This window comes from Rhyacophila brunnea, unplaced genomic scaffold, assembly GCF_057557595.1.
Source record: "Rhyacophila brunnea isolate RB1 unplaced genomic scaffold, BYU_Rbru_1.0 scaffold_12, whole genome shotgun sequence".
Taxonomy (NCBI): Eukaryota; Metazoa; Arthropoda; class Insecta; order Trichoptera; family Rhyacophilidae; genus Rhyacophila; species Rhyacophila brunnea.
Genome location: NW_028232774.1, coordinates 26160268 through 26179273, shown reverse-complemented (window position 1 = coordinate 26179273; position 19006 = coordinate 26160268). Strand labels below are relative to the sequence as shown.

The 19006-nt window shown below is 35.6% G+C and overlaps 2 long non-coding RNA genes across 2 annotated transcripts; both read left to right on the top strand.

Moving 5' to 3' along the window:
- Positions 1–7712: 7712 nt before the first annotated feature.
- LOC147077996 (uncharacterized) lies at positions 7713–10696 on the top strand. Its single transcript, XR_015069248.1, has 3 exons — positions 7713–8058; positions 8168–8248; positions 8382–10696. It is a non-coding gene; the product is annotated as an uncharacterized LOC147077996 (long non-coding RNA).
- A 4082-nt stretch (positions 10697–14778) lies between these two features.
- On the top strand, positions 14779–17153 carry LOC147077995 (uncharacterized). Its single transcript, XR_015072261.1, has 3 exons — positions 14779–14854; positions 15203–15408; positions 15833–17153. It is a non-coding gene; the product is annotated as an uncharacterized LOC147077995 (long non-coding RNA).
- Positions 17154–19006: the final 1853 nt, after the last annotated feature.

Genomic DNA, 19006 nt, shown 5'->3' with positions numbered 1-19006 from the left:
AAAAGGTTTTTATGATTGTAAGGAAAGGTTGGAAGCTATTTTACATTGGAATGTAGATTTACTGTAGTATTAATTTATAAAACGAGACACTTATTTTTTTGCAAGTTCATACATATTATTTTAATAGAGTTAAGGTACATGCCTAAATATAGTGAGTTAATAACGTAATAGTTATAATGCACACTGCAACTTTTAATTTTTTAAATGAAACACATTAAATACATATATTATCTTTACTGTATAAATGACTTAATAAATTTGTTAAATATTGCATAAAAATAACATAGTAAAGATAGTGTCAATAAAACTACGTGCCCTACCTAAGTATCTACCGAGATATGTATATTATATCTGTCCTACCGAGGGTTGAAATTCTTGAGCACGTTTATGATTAATACGGCAGTGGTAGGCAATTGTTTTTTGTAATGAAACTTAAATTTTGTATCGAGACAACCATAATTGACCGAATTGTCCATTTATCATATTATTATGTTAGCGAAATTTACATGAGTTTGACGCGTTCATAGTTTTTGTATTTCATAATGCAATCGAGGTCGTTCATTGGTCGTTTGTCAATATTAAGTTGTATGCAGCCAATGATAAGCGTTTTCATCAGAGGAAGCGACAAAATTAGACTCCTTATTTTTCCAAATTTAATCATTTGAAGTTGTGTTTTTTTGGTTTCCCATTACCTAACCCCCATGCTTTGCTGCTCTACACTTATTTATTTTTTATATTTCTTACATTATTGATGAATTGATGAAGTTCAGCGGAAATACTTTTCAAAAAATTAATCTATTCACAAAAGTCTTCGCTCCAAACACAAAGTTACAAATTCTCAGAACTGCAGCCCTTAAATCAACCTTTTTTTACCTACCTCATAACAATATCCTGAAACAAATTGGTTTTATATTCTTCATTTCAAAACAAATCTTATTGGTGGTAATTATTATCTACGACGATTATTGCTATTGTGGTGTGCTGAGGGAATTGAGTTAGCAATACTAGTAACTTGTAATAATTAATAGTACCTACCAATGTATGCTCTAATAACGTTTAGTAATGTCTGTCTACCTACCCTAAATCGCAGCGTTGCCAAACTGATTTGATCCAATTGCTTATTTTGAAATAAATTTGTTAAAGTAGGTAAGGTCTTGATATTTTATTCTAAAATGGGTAAAAAATCGCCTGCCAAATCTGCCGAGGGCTCAACGATTAATTCCACTTGTCAAAAGACGCCTCCGTCTCTGACGACAGTGACCGTGACAGCCGTTATGTTTTTGGTAACCATCAACACAGAGGTCACGAAGGCTTCCGCAGAACTGGAAGCCCTCAAAAATGTCAGTCGGTCAGCGAAGGAGTCGATATCGAATAGTTTGGGCGTAATCAGGCTCGCGTGTCAGGCTGCAGAGCTGGAAAAACGTGAGCTTGAGAGCGCTCTCATCAAATCTAAGGCGCGTGCTGAGGCGACCAGAGATCTGCTCAATCAAGAAAAGCGTCACACAACGCAGCTCTCAATTGATCGCCGGCCTGTCACAAGAATTTTTAGCGAAGCACCTGCGCACATGGAGAGTGAGTTGCCACCGCAAATCCTTACCCCTAAAAATTCGCGTAGTGCTAGCAAAATTTCGCTGCGGCAGCATAGCCGCATTCAGCCAGTTCCGCAAGACTCGAAACTGTCATACCCAATAGACCCGTACCGGCAAAGCGTTCCTTTGCGGAAGTTTCCGGAGCTACACGATCTTCTGGGAAGCTTGAGAATACACCTGTCTTGGAGTTCCCGGCTTCGACTTCAGCTGCATCGGGGAAAGTTCGTTCACGTCATGCTGTAATTTTAACAAGCAAAGACAATAATAAGACGAGCGAGGAGGTTGAGAAATGTATCAGAGAAACGGTGGACGTCTCCGGTCTAGGGATCGCTGTCGTGTCATTGGCGAGGGCGACTCACAACAAGTACATCGTCAAAGCCATGAGCGAGGACGACTCCCGGAGACTGGTGGACGCTGTCAGCGGCTCGGAGGTTCTCACCGCATCGGTCAGCTCACTGAAAAGGCCAAGGGATGTCCTAAAGGGTATTGAGGAAAATTTTGATGGGGAACAATTGATAACTGCACTACGTTATCAAAATGCTTTCATCAGAACGTCACTGAACGATTCCTTCAGGGCTGTGTTCAAAACAAAAGGTCGCATTCAGGGCAAATCCAATTACATTCTGGTGGTGGAGTTCTCCTTGTATCATCAGATGGTGGAAGTTGGCGGCCAGAACGTTGGTTTCCAGCGGGTTCGAGTGCAGCCATGCTCTAGTGTTCTGCATTGCACGAAATGCCTGGGGTATGGGCATACTGGTCATACTTGCAAGGAAGCCTTTGCGTGTCGGGGATGTGGGGGGGACCACAAAATTGCGGAATGTCCCAAAAAGGGAAAGTTGACATGCGTCAACTGCGTCCGGAAAATTAGGCGGCTCCATCTGACGGCTCCGACGGGTCACAGTCCTCTATCGCGCGCATGCATATTGCACCGCCAACAAGAAGCCAGGTCTACTTCCGCAACTGACTTCGGAAACCAATAACGGCTATACACCTAAAAGTTGCACAAGCGAATCTTGCACGGTGCGAGGTCGCCACAATCTCTTTCATCAGGTATATGGAATCTAATAACGTGTACCTGGCTTTAATCCAGGAACCATACACTAGCAACACGGCGTCGCTATAGGATTCGTTTCCCGAATAGACCAAATGTCAATTTTACAGGAGACGAAAAACAATTTTCATTGTCGTATATTTAAATATCAGTATATGTATCAATCATTCTTTCTACACTGTATGATTTTAGCATTATCTAAGGATAGATTCCAAGAATAATATACTGGTATAAATAATTAAATGCACAGAAAATGCGTTTTATTTACAAGTAATCACTGTGGATATTCGGGAAATTTTTTGCGCTCTCTCAGAATAGTGGATATTCGGGACAAAACAAGGACGTTCGGGATTTAAGACCGTAGGGTATTGGTGCACGGCTCACAGATTACTGAGTGGTCAAAAAGTACGCGCCTCAAATGTTATATTTATTTACACGATAATTGTTAATAATTACTTCTACTATTTAAATATTTAATGATCGTAATCACCGAAGTTCGTATGTAATAATAACAATACTAATGGCAATCGCTTTTTCGGTTTTTTTCGAATTGAGTACCTAATAAAATAGTTTTTAAGTAATTAACTATTTTTTTATTGAACGAATAATTCACAAGATTTAAGAATGTACCATTCTAATAATTGAACATACATAATTTTTAAAATCACTTCTGAGAAAATATATTATAACCAATAGAAAAAATCTTTTTGAAAAAAGTAAGAGCAGGAATCGTCCCTGCATCTCCTGGGTTTACGACCCAGTCCACGAATTATCCACTATGCTACGAGGTGACATACTTATGACGACAAACTTTAACTATTGGCCTTTTAATACCTGCTCATCAGTATTCTTCAAAATCAAGCGACTATGGGCGATCGGTTTTTGTTTATCAAATAAAAGTAGGAATCTACTACTTCAATTACTAACCGACGTCACGAATTTCTCCAATATTTTATGATAGTACTTACTCGTACTTGCTAACAATTTTATATTAATACTTTTTCCAAAAAAAATAAAAAATCTATGTATATTATATCTGTATATTATTATATCTATATATTTCTATAATTAACAATTAAACTTATTACAAACCACCAAATAAATATTATATATTTACTATTGTAGGGAATGACAACACAAAATAATAGCATGTATAAATTAATTACCATTGGCTGCTAATATGAGGTAGATACCAATATCCTAAGTATATAATATTCACCAAATAAATAGTTACTAACATACATATTAAATTAAATTAACTATCAGCGCATTCAAAAATAAATAATAGCATCGCCTTTATTTTCATAGAAATACCTAGATTAAAAGTCAAATAAAGACAAACAATGTTTGATTAATAATAATTTGAAATAATAATTATTTTTTACGTTGGGATAACCGTTGGGATTTTGTGTCATTTATCAAAACAAAATGCAGTTATTTAGGTTAAAATACTCACTTCCATAACTTTACAGTAAGTTCAGGGCGAACTGGTGATTTATCAGCTATGAATGATCTCGTCAAATTTGATGAATTCACTATTAAAACAATAGTAACTTTAAAAACAATATCAATAAGACGAAATTTGAAAGAGGGCTCGGGACAGCCGAAAAATATGAAAGTGGGCGTGATTGTTTTAGAGCTAGACAGCGTGAACGTGGGAGCGAGATGCACGGCGTCAGCGCGGTTTGATTGGCTAAAAGTCATATTCGGGAAATAAAAACTCAGCCAGAGATTTATTTCGACCAAAATTAATTTGGATATTCAGGTACGAATAGTTGGATATTCGGGAGAACACCGCGGAGTAATTGTAACTTAACATGGCGTATTCGGGTTTTTTTTTAAAATATCTCTGTTCCTAGATAAAAATATGTTGTTTTTATGAATGATTTCGGTAGAGTTCGATAAAAGAAATTGAACTGCATTAAAATGTCGATTTCGACAAACATGGATATTCGGGAAACAAATCCTATAGCGACGACGGGTCAAATCCGTTCGTCGCTTTTTCAGGTATCATTTTTCAGAAGCCGAGCAGTCTGTATCCATTGAAGGCAGCTATTCTTGTGCGTCGAATGTCATCTCTAACCCACTGCATTTTACTTTCCGAGTTTAGCTCATATAGTTGCGCTGTTGTAGAACTCGACTACTTAGGAGAAACGCTACTGGTCGGATCACTGTACTGCGCGCCGTCGGTGCACATCGATGAATCGCTGACCGGCATGAGCAGGCTAATGAACACTTCAAAGGGTCACAGGCTGTTACTCGGAGGCGACGTAAACGCAAAGAGCATCTGGTGGGGCAGTCGACACAGCCGTGTCAGATTTTTTAGCACAGCACGACCTACACGTATTAAACGAGGGTTCTGTCCCAACGTTTGAAACGATCAGAGGAACTCGTAAGCTGGAAAGCTATATTGATATTACTGGGTGTTCCAACGCTCTGCTCGCCAGAGTTGAAAATTGGTGAGTATGTCGTGATGCAGCGTTAGGATCCGACCACAATGCGATTTTTTTTCATTACATGCGGCAAATAGCTATGCTGCAAACAAAACTTCAAATGTCAATCAACAGCGACCAGGCTTGTTTAAGACGTCCAAGGCTAACTGGATAGATTTTGGGGTTGCACTTATTTCCCAGATTCAGGATCGCGGTATCACTGTAGATAGTTTGGATAGCGTCACAGACGCACATGATCTCGAAGACATTGTCAAATAATGGTCATTGGCGAACGAGTCGGCATGCGAGAGCACGATGGTGCGCTCTTCGGGCAAAGGATTCCAAAGAAAAAGTAATCCATGGTGGAGTCCGAAACTGGATACACTGAAGACGGCTTTCAGAGTAGCAAGGACAAAATTTCGCAATTAAGGTGTGGTTCGACGGCCGTTCACTCGACAGATTTTTGAAGCCGCAAAGAATAAATATGAAACTGCGATTGCGGAAGCGAAATTAGAAAGCTGGAAGAGCCATTGCTCGGCTCAGGGAAAAGAGAATGTATGGTCTAGTCTTCAGAGATTGCTCAAAAGTAAGGCGTTCAAACCACCTGAAACTCTGACAATCAACGGTCGCATGACCTCTTCGGCTCTCGAATCTGCAGAGGTTCTTCTTGCGTATTTTTTTCCAGACGACAATATTGCAAACGAAACGGAGCAACAGACATTGATCCGAGATGCCGCCTCGATTCCTTCAAAGGAAGATGACGACGAGAACTTCACTCTCGAGGAGATCGAAAGAACAATGAGGCTGTTCAACTCAGTTAAAGCTCCGGGACACGACAGCTTCACGGCGGATATCTGTCTCAATTCATTCTTAACTGTTCCTAGCATAGTTGTCGCTCTTTATAATGCTTGTTTGCGAATTGGTCATTTTCCAAAAATCTGGAAGGTAGCTAGAGTGGTGGTTATTCCCAAACCGGGAAAGGACGACTACGCTAACGTCTCGTCATATCGGCCCATCGGATTGCTGCCCGTATTCGGTAAAGTACTCGAAAAATTATTTATTAATCGAGTTTCTTGGAAACTTCAGACTAAACATCTGCTCATCGAATACCAGTACGGTTTCACCCCTCAAAAGAGTACTGAAGACGCGCTTCATGCAGCAATTGATAGAATCAGGGGGGCTAACCGCGATGATCAGCTCGTAGTGGCGGTATCTCTTGATATCAAAGGCGCGTTTGACAATGCATGGTGGCCATATCTTCTTCAACAGTTGAAATCTAAAAATTGTCCCGCTAACATTTTCAGGCTCATCAAAAACTATCTATCCGACCGAGAAGTCGTCGTCTAATACGCTGGAGCATCTGCTCTCAAAGAGACATCAAAGGGATGCATACAAGGTTCGTCTTGCGGCCCTGTACTGTGGAACATAGTTCTCGTCGATCTTCTCTCGATGCCGTTTCCTGAAGGTGTACACGCACAGGTCTTTGCTGATGATGTATTTTTCTTTCTTTCTTTCTAGATGCCTTTATGGATACCTCGCATTTACTATCGAGGTTTCTTAAGGACTTTGACACGCAAACTACTCTACTTGATGCTAGTTAAATGAAAATCGTGCCGGCTGAGAGAATATGCCTTATTGAAAACTGTTCTTCCACCCGCATCGGGTATTGCTAATTTGAATTCGGCCAGGGCCTATGAAACCGCCTTGCAAAAACCCTGGAAAATTCTTAGTAGCGCAAGGCGGAGGTGATTCTGATGAATATTTTGCCGTATTCATTGGGAACTGAGGACTGCGATTTGTTGTCGAGATTTTTCCCGTGGTAAAAGAAATGTCGCATAGGTCGATATTCTGAGCATATACTTATCCCATCTTATATGATTGCAGTCACTGGATCTGAAAGACATGAATCATCATTACATGTCACCATTTATTATTTTTATTCTTTTTATTACATCAATACAGAAATTAAAAAAAGTGCATCTCTTCCGGCCTCGTTTGCTATGGTCCCCGGAAGGTCTCGAATGTCCGCATCTGCCATCTGTAATAAAAAGTTCAGGTTGTGCCGCTCCTTGCTAAAGATTTGACAATCTAGGAGTAAATGTAGGACGTCCTGGTCGCTTCCGTCGTCGCATGGACCCTTTCATCAGATGTTATTTTAAGCCGGTGCAGGTATGCTCGCATGACTCCGTGACCTGTAAGAATCTGAGTCATCTCCCCTTATGCATCCTGACGTCTTGGTAGCGTTTCCATTGACATTAACTGCATTGCCATTTTCGTTTTCAAAAAAATATGGTCCATTACACCTGTTACAAACTGTTAATTTTTGTGAATGTTTTTCAAGAATTGCATGTGGGTTTTCATTACTCCAAATGCGACAATTGTGCTTATTTACTAAAGCCATTTAACCAAAAATGAGTTTCATCCAAGGCCTGAACAAAAACGATGCATAAGTGCGAGTGAGAAAGTATTCGGCACCTTTATAATCTCTGCGACACGCGGTAGAGTAAGATAAAAGGTTTACAGATCCTCACCCTAGAACAATAAGGTATCATCTGGCATTTTGGTCACTTTTGACTTTTTGGTACCAAAATTCTTATAATAATTTTCTCTTTAAAACTGTGTTACAAGATTTTAAAAAATCTTTATGGTTTATGACATAGCAGGGCATTTAAGTTCTATATCAGATGCACTGGTAATTTGTTTTGGAACAATATGGTTCGATTTAAAATTTGAAAGCAACTATGGACCATTTGATATAAAAAAAAATATTTTGGAGCAACATGGTTTCATTTCCGTTCAGCTGTCAAACTAGTACGTTTCTCTCAAATATTCGCGCTTCGTTTTTCAACAATTTAATAAAAAATAACATAAAGATGAGCAATAATTTAAGTGAAAGGGGTATTGTGGACATTTTGGAGGATGATAATACATGCTTTGATGATGAATATACCTCACCAACCTACAATATCATTGATTTAAATACAAGGTAAGTTTGAGGTTATGTTTCATTTTTGTTATTCATGTATTGCAATAATTATTCTATTTTGTTTCAAATTTAATGTAAGTACTTTATTATATTATCTATTTATTTTCAGCAACGATCTCGATTTAATGAATAATATAAATGATCTTCAAGTCATACTGTCTGATGACATTACAATTGATAAGAATTTTGGGTATGTTTTTTTTCACATACCTACTGAATTTATTTGTTATTCTTTCATATTTTGTAAATTTGACATTACATCTGAATAATTTGTTTTTATAATACGTCATAATAACATATATATTCTCCTTTTTATTATTCAGGGAGGTGGAAGTAGTTGGAGAAGTTGCATGTTGTTTGCGAAGAAAACATAGAATATGTTGGCGATGATATCGAGTAAATAATATAGTTGCAATAGCTCTTTTCATAAACTATTTAATTATTAATTCATGAATCACTGCAATAACAATACAATGATATCATTATTAAGTTTCGTTTAAAAATTAAGTAATTTGAGAGGTTTTATAATAGGTAATAGTTTTATGAAAGTATTTTTTTATGCCAGTCTATTATAGCTTATCATAGAAACTTTTTTTTCGGAGTTGTGAAGTTTAGTTATGTGAATACACTGGAGTGTTTATCATGGATCATACGGATTCTAACAACAAAAACCTTGGAAGTGAAGATTTTCAGGTTATTACAGACGTCGATACTACAGCTGTTATTAGTGATAATGAAGAAAATTCAATTGTTAAAAGGTGTAGAAAACGCTCAAGAAAATCTGAGTCTTGGTTAAGAAATACAAGACAGAGAAAGCATCAAGCTGGGGAAGGTTACGTCAACGGAAAAGGCAAATATGTTTCTCCCAAAAATATTGTCAATAGGAAAGATTGTTTAACTAAATGCAAATTTAATTGCTCAAAACTAATATCAAATGAGGAACGACAGGCACAGTTTCAGTCATATTACTCATTGACTGAAAATGATAAATATATTTTTATATCAAGAACCACCACAAGAAATATTATCAGACCGAACTACCAGAATATTGACAAATTGCCAAAGAAAAAAAATTCTTTTTCATATTGTTTTTTTGTAAAAGGAATTGAAATACGTGATTGTAAGCCATTTTATTTGGGTACATTGTGCATTTCACAAAAGCCAGTATACAATGTACTCCTTAAAATGAATTTAGAGACGAACATTCCCAAGCTTGATGGAAGGGGTAACAAAAAAATTAGTAAAATTTTGGATGAGCAGAAAGTCTTCGTTAGAAGTCACATAAATTCATTTCCTCGCGTTAGCTCTCACTACCGCAGGGAAAATACTGCCAAAGAATATTTTAGTTCTAACTTGAATATAAGTAAAATGTTCGAGCTATACCAAGAAGAGTGTACTCAATCGAAAAGGACTGCAGTAAAATTGTCCATGTACAGATATTTATTTTTTACTGAATTCAATTTGGATTTCCATCTTCCAAAGAATGATCGGTGTGACCTGTGTGAGCTCCACAAAGATAACACAGTTGTAAAAAGTTCTCAGCAACTACGTATTTATGAAGAACACAAGTTACAAAAAGAGCTGATGCGTGCAGAAAAGAAAGATGATAAAGATAACATTATTCCTCTCGTAATTTTTGATTTGCAAAATGTAATAACGTGCCCCAAGTCAGGAATCGGGTCATTTTATTACAAACGAAAACTCAATTTATACAATCTAACAGCACTTTATACGCCTACTAAAACAAAGTACTGTGCGTTATGGACAGAAGCCACATCGGAAAGAACTGGTAACGACCTTGCCAGTGCATTGAGGGTTATTTTGGACCGTATCGTAGAAGAAAATGAAGTAACCGAACTTATAACATGGAGTGATTCATGTGTTCCTCAAAATAGGAATAGTTTTATCGGATATTGCGTGTTAGATTTTCTTAAAAGCAATTCACAGATTAAAAAAATAACGATGAAATATTCGACCCCAGGACATTCTGGTATCCAGGAAGTGGATAATATACATTCATAGATTAAAGGCATTTTTAAAAATTTGGAATTTTATTCTCCCCTAGGATTCATTCGAATTTTAAAAGCTGCGAATAAAAAGAATCCATATAGGATTATTCAAATGCAACCACATCATTTTTTGGATTTCGGTACTTGTGCCAAATTACTTAATTATAAAAGTATACCATTTTCCAAAGTTTGTGCCCTTGAATTTACTCAGTGCCATTTTCAAGTTGGCTATAAAATATCTTTTAATGAATTGGATTACGTCAAAACGAATATAAAACCAGAAAAACCAGCAAGAAGGCAAAATTCCGCACTAATCAGTATTATCCACGCACTTTATCCGGTTCCTAAGATTTTGCCATCTAAATCAAATTTATCCAAAGAAAAAATACAATCATTGATGGAGACGATGAAACTAATGCCTGATAATGATCAATCCTATTATAAAGCTCTTTTACACATTACAATATAACTACCATGAAACTGTTTATATTTTATTTTTGTATACCTTTCTGTCATTTTATAAACTATTATTATTGTTCTAAATATCAGTATTTCGCAACATTTTTTATACCGACTGTCATTTCATAAACTATGTTAAATTTAATGTTGTTCTAATAAAGAATTTATCGAAAAAGGTATATTTATTCAATTTTAAACACAATAATCTAGCCCTGTAGCAAAACATTTTCATAACAACAAGGTTCAATAATCAGATAGAACTATGTTGCTCTGATTTTTTTCAATTTTCCGAGCAATTAAGTTCCATCACAAAATTTTAATGTCTGGATTAGATAATATCAGATATACTTAGTATAAAATGCTTTGAAAATACAAACATAATGCAATAATAATAATATTGTTAATATCTACCAATTTTCATTGCATATAGTTAAGATTTTATTCATATTCAAAACTTTGGAGCTCGATATCTCAGTTTGGTATAAATGCCAGATGATACCTTGTTGTTCTAGGGCAATGATACTCAAACTGTTTTTTCTTCGGGCCAAATACATATGTTTGTAAAGTAACGCGGGCAACACTGATTTGATGTCACTTGTTTTTTTTGTAAGGCTGTTGAATGAAATTTTTTTTGAACCAATAAAACTTATATACTTACATTTAATTAGCTCATTATAACCCAAAAATATTTAAAAGGTATTCAACAATAATTGGTGTTATAATATACATATTATTTAAATCAATATCAACCAGGATCAATCCACTGCTGGATGAAGGGTTCCGTAACCTGATTCTAATACTAGCGGTTAAACAAATTTGTGATATTATGCATATTTCTATCATCGTTATCAACATCGACCTAAACAAATCCACTGCTGGATAAAGGCCTTCCTAGCCTGATCCTACTCCTTTCTGTCATTTGAATTGCTGTATTTATTGTTTACCTCTAAAATCTGTAATATTACATTTTTCTACATATTCATATCGTTATCATCATCATCATCAACCAGGATCAATCCACTGCTGGATGAAGGGTTCCGCCACCTGATTCTACTACTAGCGGTTAAACGAATTTGTGATATTATACCTATTTCTATCATCCTTATCAACATCGACCTGAACCAATCTACTGCTGGATAAAGGCCTCCCTAGTGACGCACACTTAATTTTCCGCCCCTGTGGGGGACGCTCCCATAAGGAGTAGTGCCTCCCAACCACTCGGTCTGATCCTGGTAGTCAATGTGCCACCGATTAGATAATTACGACCCTCGACAAAGCAGAACAATTCTTATACATGTAGAAGTCCCACAGTTTGCTCTGGCAAGTCCCACCACTTCTCAGAGTGAACTGTGGAAGAGATAAGTCGGTCGCAGACCATGTAAATATAAGGTAATAAGGTAATAGGATTAAATTTAGATTAAAATACATATTTGGATAAAGGGTTAAATAAGTAAGATTAAATGTAAGATATGATTTGATTGTAATGTGTAATGTAAATTGTAATATAATAGGTAAATTTAATATAGATATGCAATGGGTTAGTCAAATAATAAAGCGAGATGTATAGATGGGCGTTAGTGGTGTGTAGTAATTAAGGGATTTAGATAATTAAGGGATAATTAATGTTAATAATATGTGAATCGACGTCACTACATGTCGCGCATACATGGCATGATAATTGTAAACATATGCCCATAAGCCTGTTGCGAAAGCTCCCATTTGCACATTTTGTGCAATCACAAAGCAGAACAACATATAGGCGTCTAACGAACCGATTTCAATCATGATTTCCCCGCGTAATCCAATTCATTCGTCATCGATCAAAAGCCACGGCTGTTCTGCGGACGGCGTTCCCAAATCGGTATTCCGGCAGCTTTCCTGCTCTAACATACGATGGCGTCTCTGTCGTGTGTGTCGAAACTGAATTCGAGATCGCAAAATACCTCCTCTACAGAAACAGAGCCCCTCTCGCTTGCGTGTATGACCGCATCACGCTCACGCACGCCGAGCGACGAGACAGGAAATCGGATCGACGATATCTGTTGTCAAGGCGACCGAGTACCACAATAAAGTGCGAGAAATCCTTGGTTAATGGAATATGAGCATGTACTAAGCAATTATTAATGCCTATATGTTTGGTTGACGGAATAACATCCGTCAACTAGACGTAAGTGCGGGCCTGTGGCGACGGCGATCGTAAATAGTTAAGTATGTAGAAAAGTTTACGCGACGGGCACAAACATATAACCATTTTTATCAACGTTCCCAAGTAACAATTATAATTATTAAGCTATCATTTAATAAGTAGGTTAGTAACCTACAGATTTCATATTCTGAGACCAACGTACGGGAGGTATTCAGGCCGTCGGAGGGCCTCAAAGTTGGCCCTCCGGCGGGAGTTAGCCGAAGGATTGGTATGCGCTATTGTAGGCCTGGTGCCGCAAATATGCCAATTTGACCACTGGGATATGAGGCCTTACTATCCAGGCTAACTCGTGAGCATTCTTGTTTCTGGGTAAGAGGTACTGTCACGCCACCAGAGCCTGCAGTACGGCCGACCTTGTAAACGGCTCTCCCTCAGCCATGAAGAACGTCACCATGCGGGGGGTATACTGTATCGACGGGAAATTTAAATACGAATCCATTGATACCAAATACTTCTTCGTACGTGCATTTTTCGCGTGGCTGAGTCAGAAACAAGATATAACTGCTACATAGGGTACACAGTCTCTGTACCAGCAAGTACTTGAAAAATGTAAGTAACATAAAGCCGGGATCGCCCATTTGGAGGAGCGGCATAGTACCTATTGCCAGCGCTCCATTGGCGAGCCAAAAGTCCGACGACAATAAGTCTTCAGATTTTTCTACGTTCTGCTACTGGCCAACAGACGTTCAACGAAACGAGTATATAATTAATTTGACGAGTAAAACAGTCGACTTTGACAGCATAGATAATATACGTATATCTGACAGTTAAATCGTGATGGCGTTAAATGATACCGACGTTTTATGTTTTTTGGGTTATTGGGTGGCAGATAATGTAATAACGAAGCAAAGGGTACACAAATACTGGGTGAAACATTGGATAAGGAAACGAACGACATTATCCCACACAAATTTAATACGAGAATTGCGTTTGCAACCGAGCGATTTCCGCAATTATTTGCGAATGTCGGAGGATGTATACACAGAACTGTATAATTTGGTCTCCCCATTTATTAAAAAAAAAAAATACTATGATGAGGGAAGCTATTTCTCCTCATGATAGATTATGTGCAACCCTGCGATTTTTGGCTGCCGGCGGAACATTCACTGACTTGCATTATAGAACTGCGATTGGAAGACAAACTCTGGGCAAGATAATTCCCGAAACTTGCCAAGTCATCATTGACGTTTTGAAAGGAGAATATTTCAAGGTGTGTATTATATTATACGTCATCTAATAAAGTTGGGCAAATTTACAAATATATCATTAACAAGTAGACATTGGTTGGTCTTATAAAGTGAACGCTTAGTGGATTGTTTTACCTATATAAATCATAGACGGCAACATCATAAGAATGGCAGACAAGATGCATTTGAGATAGGTATATATATAGTCACAAATAAGGCCATCGTTGACATGCTAAATATTCAATAGACGATTAGAATGCTGTACCTAGCCAGGACTCTCCATATAGGCTGTAAGCAAGCTGCTTAATTATTCCTGTTGAATGTATTGTAATACTAGTCATATTCTTCGAAAAGCAAGCATGGAATTTGATTTCTAAATGAGGCCACATAATAATATAGGTTTGCTAACATAGCTCAAATACTTGGGCACACATGCTTACCTAGAGTTTCTGTTTTTTCATTTAAAGTTGAACTATGACATTGAATACTAGGTATGATTTTTAAAGTGAAAGTGATATTATGTTACATCTCTTTTACGCATGCTAATATGATTAAAAAGTTTTTCTTTCTCTTTCTGTCACATTCGAATTTGATTACCAAAGTTTAAACATTTACTATGCGTATTAGCTGACGTGCTTCGTCGTTTACAAATTATAACATGAATTTAAAAAATATATGTATTTATAATATTAAATATATTTTATAATGTACACAGATTTTTTTAACAACTATATTATATATACTTTTATTTATTTGTCGCATATTCAAAATGTTCTTGCTATATTAAAATCTTTTTTTTAGCCGGCCAAGTAAATCCGTATTTTTGGCCATAGACTAATAGAAAAAACTCTCTGCTGTCAGATTATGTTGATAGCAAATTGCAAGATACCTAACGAAGGAATTGTGTTTTATATCAGGAATAAGAAACACTATCTGTAAGTACAATATTATGTTATTTATTACTGTAGTAGTATTCTGTGTGTTTTGCATATATTATTCAAGTGTTAATTTATTGTTTTCTTAGTCTACATTAGTTGCGTGGTTAGTTTAGAGGTTATTGCGAGAATGCCTGTGATTTCATATTTATTTGTTTGATATAATCTAAGGCGTTCTAGTTGTTATTAAACATGTTACCTACCTGATTACTTTATTTTAGTTAATCAATCTTTTTTGATGCTTTGTATTATCACTAATCCGTTTTAATTACCATTCTTCAAACAGTCGCACACTATAAAAGATTAAAAATCACACTATTAACAGTTCATATGTTATGTTTTTTGCAGATGGAGAAAATGTCTACCGAGATCTTTGCTTGTCGACGGTTTCATATGAATAAGATGGAATGAAATAAATCTTTTAATTAATAATGAAATAAATCCGACTTTCGGCGTACGATCCGAACATGGCGTGATTCATATAATATTATTTATGACGTAGACCATCAAGCATATATACCCATTTTATAGATTTAATAGTACAATTACAAAAGGTAAATATAAAGTGACTAATGTTTGTAACCTATAGCTATGTCTATCTCGCATACATATTTAAAAAATAAAACAATTTTATAATTACATTTTTGCACTAAATTTATTATCGATAATGATATAAAAGTTGCTAAATTGATTCATAATATTCTAAAATATAATATAATTTTGCATATCAGTTACTTGTATCATATCAGGTATGTCATTTGGTAGAGCTTACTCTCCAAGTCTTTTCTTTTTCATCCTCAATATCACTTTGATATTAGAAACATTGTCTTTCTAACACCATTTCAAAGACTTTAAGTTTTCTAGATGCTGTATATTAATTCTTCTCTTCGGCTATATCTGCATCTTAGTTGCAGCATATGGATACAATGCGGCGCCTCCAAGAATCTCTGTCACTCTAGTTTTTTTGCATCGTTCCAGGTCATACTAGCAGCCCGTAACTCCGCCAGATATGCTATATAGATAGTATTTAGCGGCCATCCAGGACGCCGGAATCCGGTTGGCTTGAAGAACAGGCAAACCAGATTGGGATTCTCTTCAGGCACTCGCAGCACGTGGCCGGGCCAGGTACAAAGTTGCGTATTCACTCTCAACGTGATGCGAGGCTATTTGGTGCGTTCTTTTATCTCCCGTTACTTCTAAAATTACCGCACACCCAGTATCCGTCGTAAACATCTGTTCTCGAAGCTCAGTATACGGTTGCTCGGAGCCTTTGTAAGGTGCCATGACATAAAAACTAGTAAGATATTTAAAATAGCTGCTAGAATGAATACATTGTTGAAAGGAAATGAAAACTGATAATATGATATATCAATTAATTTGTCCATCTGAAGTTGTAGATATCAGTTAATAATTATGTGTTATACCAGTAATTAAATGCTGACTTCAAATGAAAATTGACTATTAAATATTGAAATAATATATTACCAGTTTTGATTTTTTTAAGTACTATACTATATCCATGGTTCATATTACAATGTCATAGTAAAACTTAGAAGAATAAAATATGTCGTAAGACGAAATCAATCTTGGGGTTTTAATATAAGTTAAATAAATAGTACACAGCTAATTTGTTATTACTTTGAATACATGCCATGTCTTTACATCAATAAAAAACAGAAAAACAATTTAATAATGTATAAATATTTATATAAGACTTAACAACGTCTAGTTAGACATCTAGTTAGACACGATGACCTCCATTTAATTTCCTCTTATTTTAAAATTCACCAAGATATATCCTAATAAGTAGGTAAGTATATTACATTTGTACATATAATAAGTAAATCAAGTACTTAACATAAATAATTATACTGTAAAATTAAATTACAATTGAAGCAGTATATATGGACCCCACAGAGTAATTAACAATATAATAATTTATATAATTATATCGGGTATATACTATATTGACACATTTTAATGAAGTCTATTTTTCTTGGTACCTACGTTCAATGATAAATGTTGTTTTATATTGTAACATAAACAATGGTAATATGCATTGATCTTTCTGATTTTTAAACTGTGATATCTATTTTATATATCTATTGATTTCTATGTGTATTATTGATACATTATTTATTTCAAATACAATAATTTCAAAACTAACAGTAAATAATATATAGAAAGCGTCATGTTGTTTAGTTGGAACATCTACTAGGAAATTCCATCCAATCCAAATTCAATTTTTACCAGGTGGGTACTTGTAGGTCAGTTATTTTTGGAATAAAATGAATCCCTTAAAAAATATGAAATAAGAATAGAATGATAAATATTTGTGAAAATTTACCAAATCAACATGTTTAACGTGAATATTTTCACACTAAAATGATAAATATTGTTAAGAAAATATACACAAACAGTTCATTCAGAAGTTATGACGTTTAAAAGATCCCGCGAGTTAACTCGTGCGTGGCACTGATCATGAGGTGATATCAGTTATAATCATTTATGAGGAATGGTTATAAGCCATTGGCACAACCAATTTGGTTTTTGACCTTGAGAACAAAATGTACTTTTTACACGGAACCAAAACTCACGGCTGCAGAGACGAATGCTTATACAAAATATGGCGCAGTGGAATCGCCAGCAAGATCAGGTATCATTATTTAGATGTAAGTATACATATTATTTTGAATTTCATAAAATTACACTCGTTCTGGGTGTCTCGTAACAGTAAACTATATTAGTAAATTAGATATATCTTGATGAACTATAAAATAGTGATGTAATATAGACTTGTTGAAAATATATTAAGCATAATAAAATTTAAAATAAAAATTTAGAAATTCAGCCTTTCTGGTTCTCTAATATTCATAGATCTACTGGTTCTGGGATCTACTATTTCTGGCAGTAGACAATTCATATAAAAGTGATATATCTTTTTTTCAATCTTTTCAATCCAAAATGTCTCGTCTTTTTTGATTAATTCTATTTTAACAGGAAAATTATGTCCCGTCCAAACTCCAAATAAACAGACATCTTTCTTAGTAATATGAAGCTGCCCCTGAATCTGGAAGTACCAATCGTGATTTTTATCTATTACCATATTCCTGTCTTTATCTACTTTCCAAAATTTAATTTTTTTCTGTACAATAGCTTCATCTGCACTTATTCCAGCAGCTGAGAAAGGACATTTTATTTCAATAATTGTATCATCATCGCTGATGCCATCTGGCGTTGCACCGATAAAATCATACACATCATCGATAAACAATCCACATCTCTCAATCTTAATCCGTTCTTGTACACTAAGCTGTTGTAAAGCTATTGATTCATTTTCTTTACCATATTTTACCGCTTTCACGTTGGCTAATGATTGGCTATATAATAAACGTTTTACCAAAGGCCCAAATTTTGTATTTTCTCGCCGCTTACACACCTTACCAAAAACAGAGGCAGTAAGAAGGTTTCGTCGCCTTTCTAGCCATTCTGCACATTCAGATTGTAATACGGTGCGTCTTTCTATATCCCTCCTCTCATAGTTTGTCAGTTTGAGTTTTTTCAAAAAAGTTTCTTTTAACAATTGATATTGATTTTTGTCCATATCAGGTTTTTGGCAACTCTCTCCATAATCTGGATTAGATAAAGGAACAGTATGTATTGGTTTTCGCCAAGATTTTCCTATTTTTTTTTTATTTATTTTCAACCTTCTTGATTCTAAGCGATTTATGAAGGCTTTTGGGCTATTTTTATAAACTTGTTTTTGAATTGTGCAATGTAACTTATTTGTATTAAATGCGATTACCGCCGCTGCACATCGTCCCATGTACGATTGTCTTTGAGAGTAGTTAATTCTCTTGCCGCCTACAAATTTTGCAATCATGTTATTAAAAGATTCTGAAATATTAGTAGAAAAATTATAAATTAAACTTTTTGAATTTAGCACCAAACGAGAATTATATATCATTAATTGAGAAAATAGACTGCATTCTTTTAATGCTGGTACATAATTTACATCAAGCATGTCCTCTGTATTTGGTTCATTTGTACAAAAATATGGTAGACAAGAAGTATGGTCTCCAAAAACATGGTGCGGTCCATTAAATAAATCTTTTTTCAGAGCGATAACCTTTTCTTCGAAAGTACTATCTT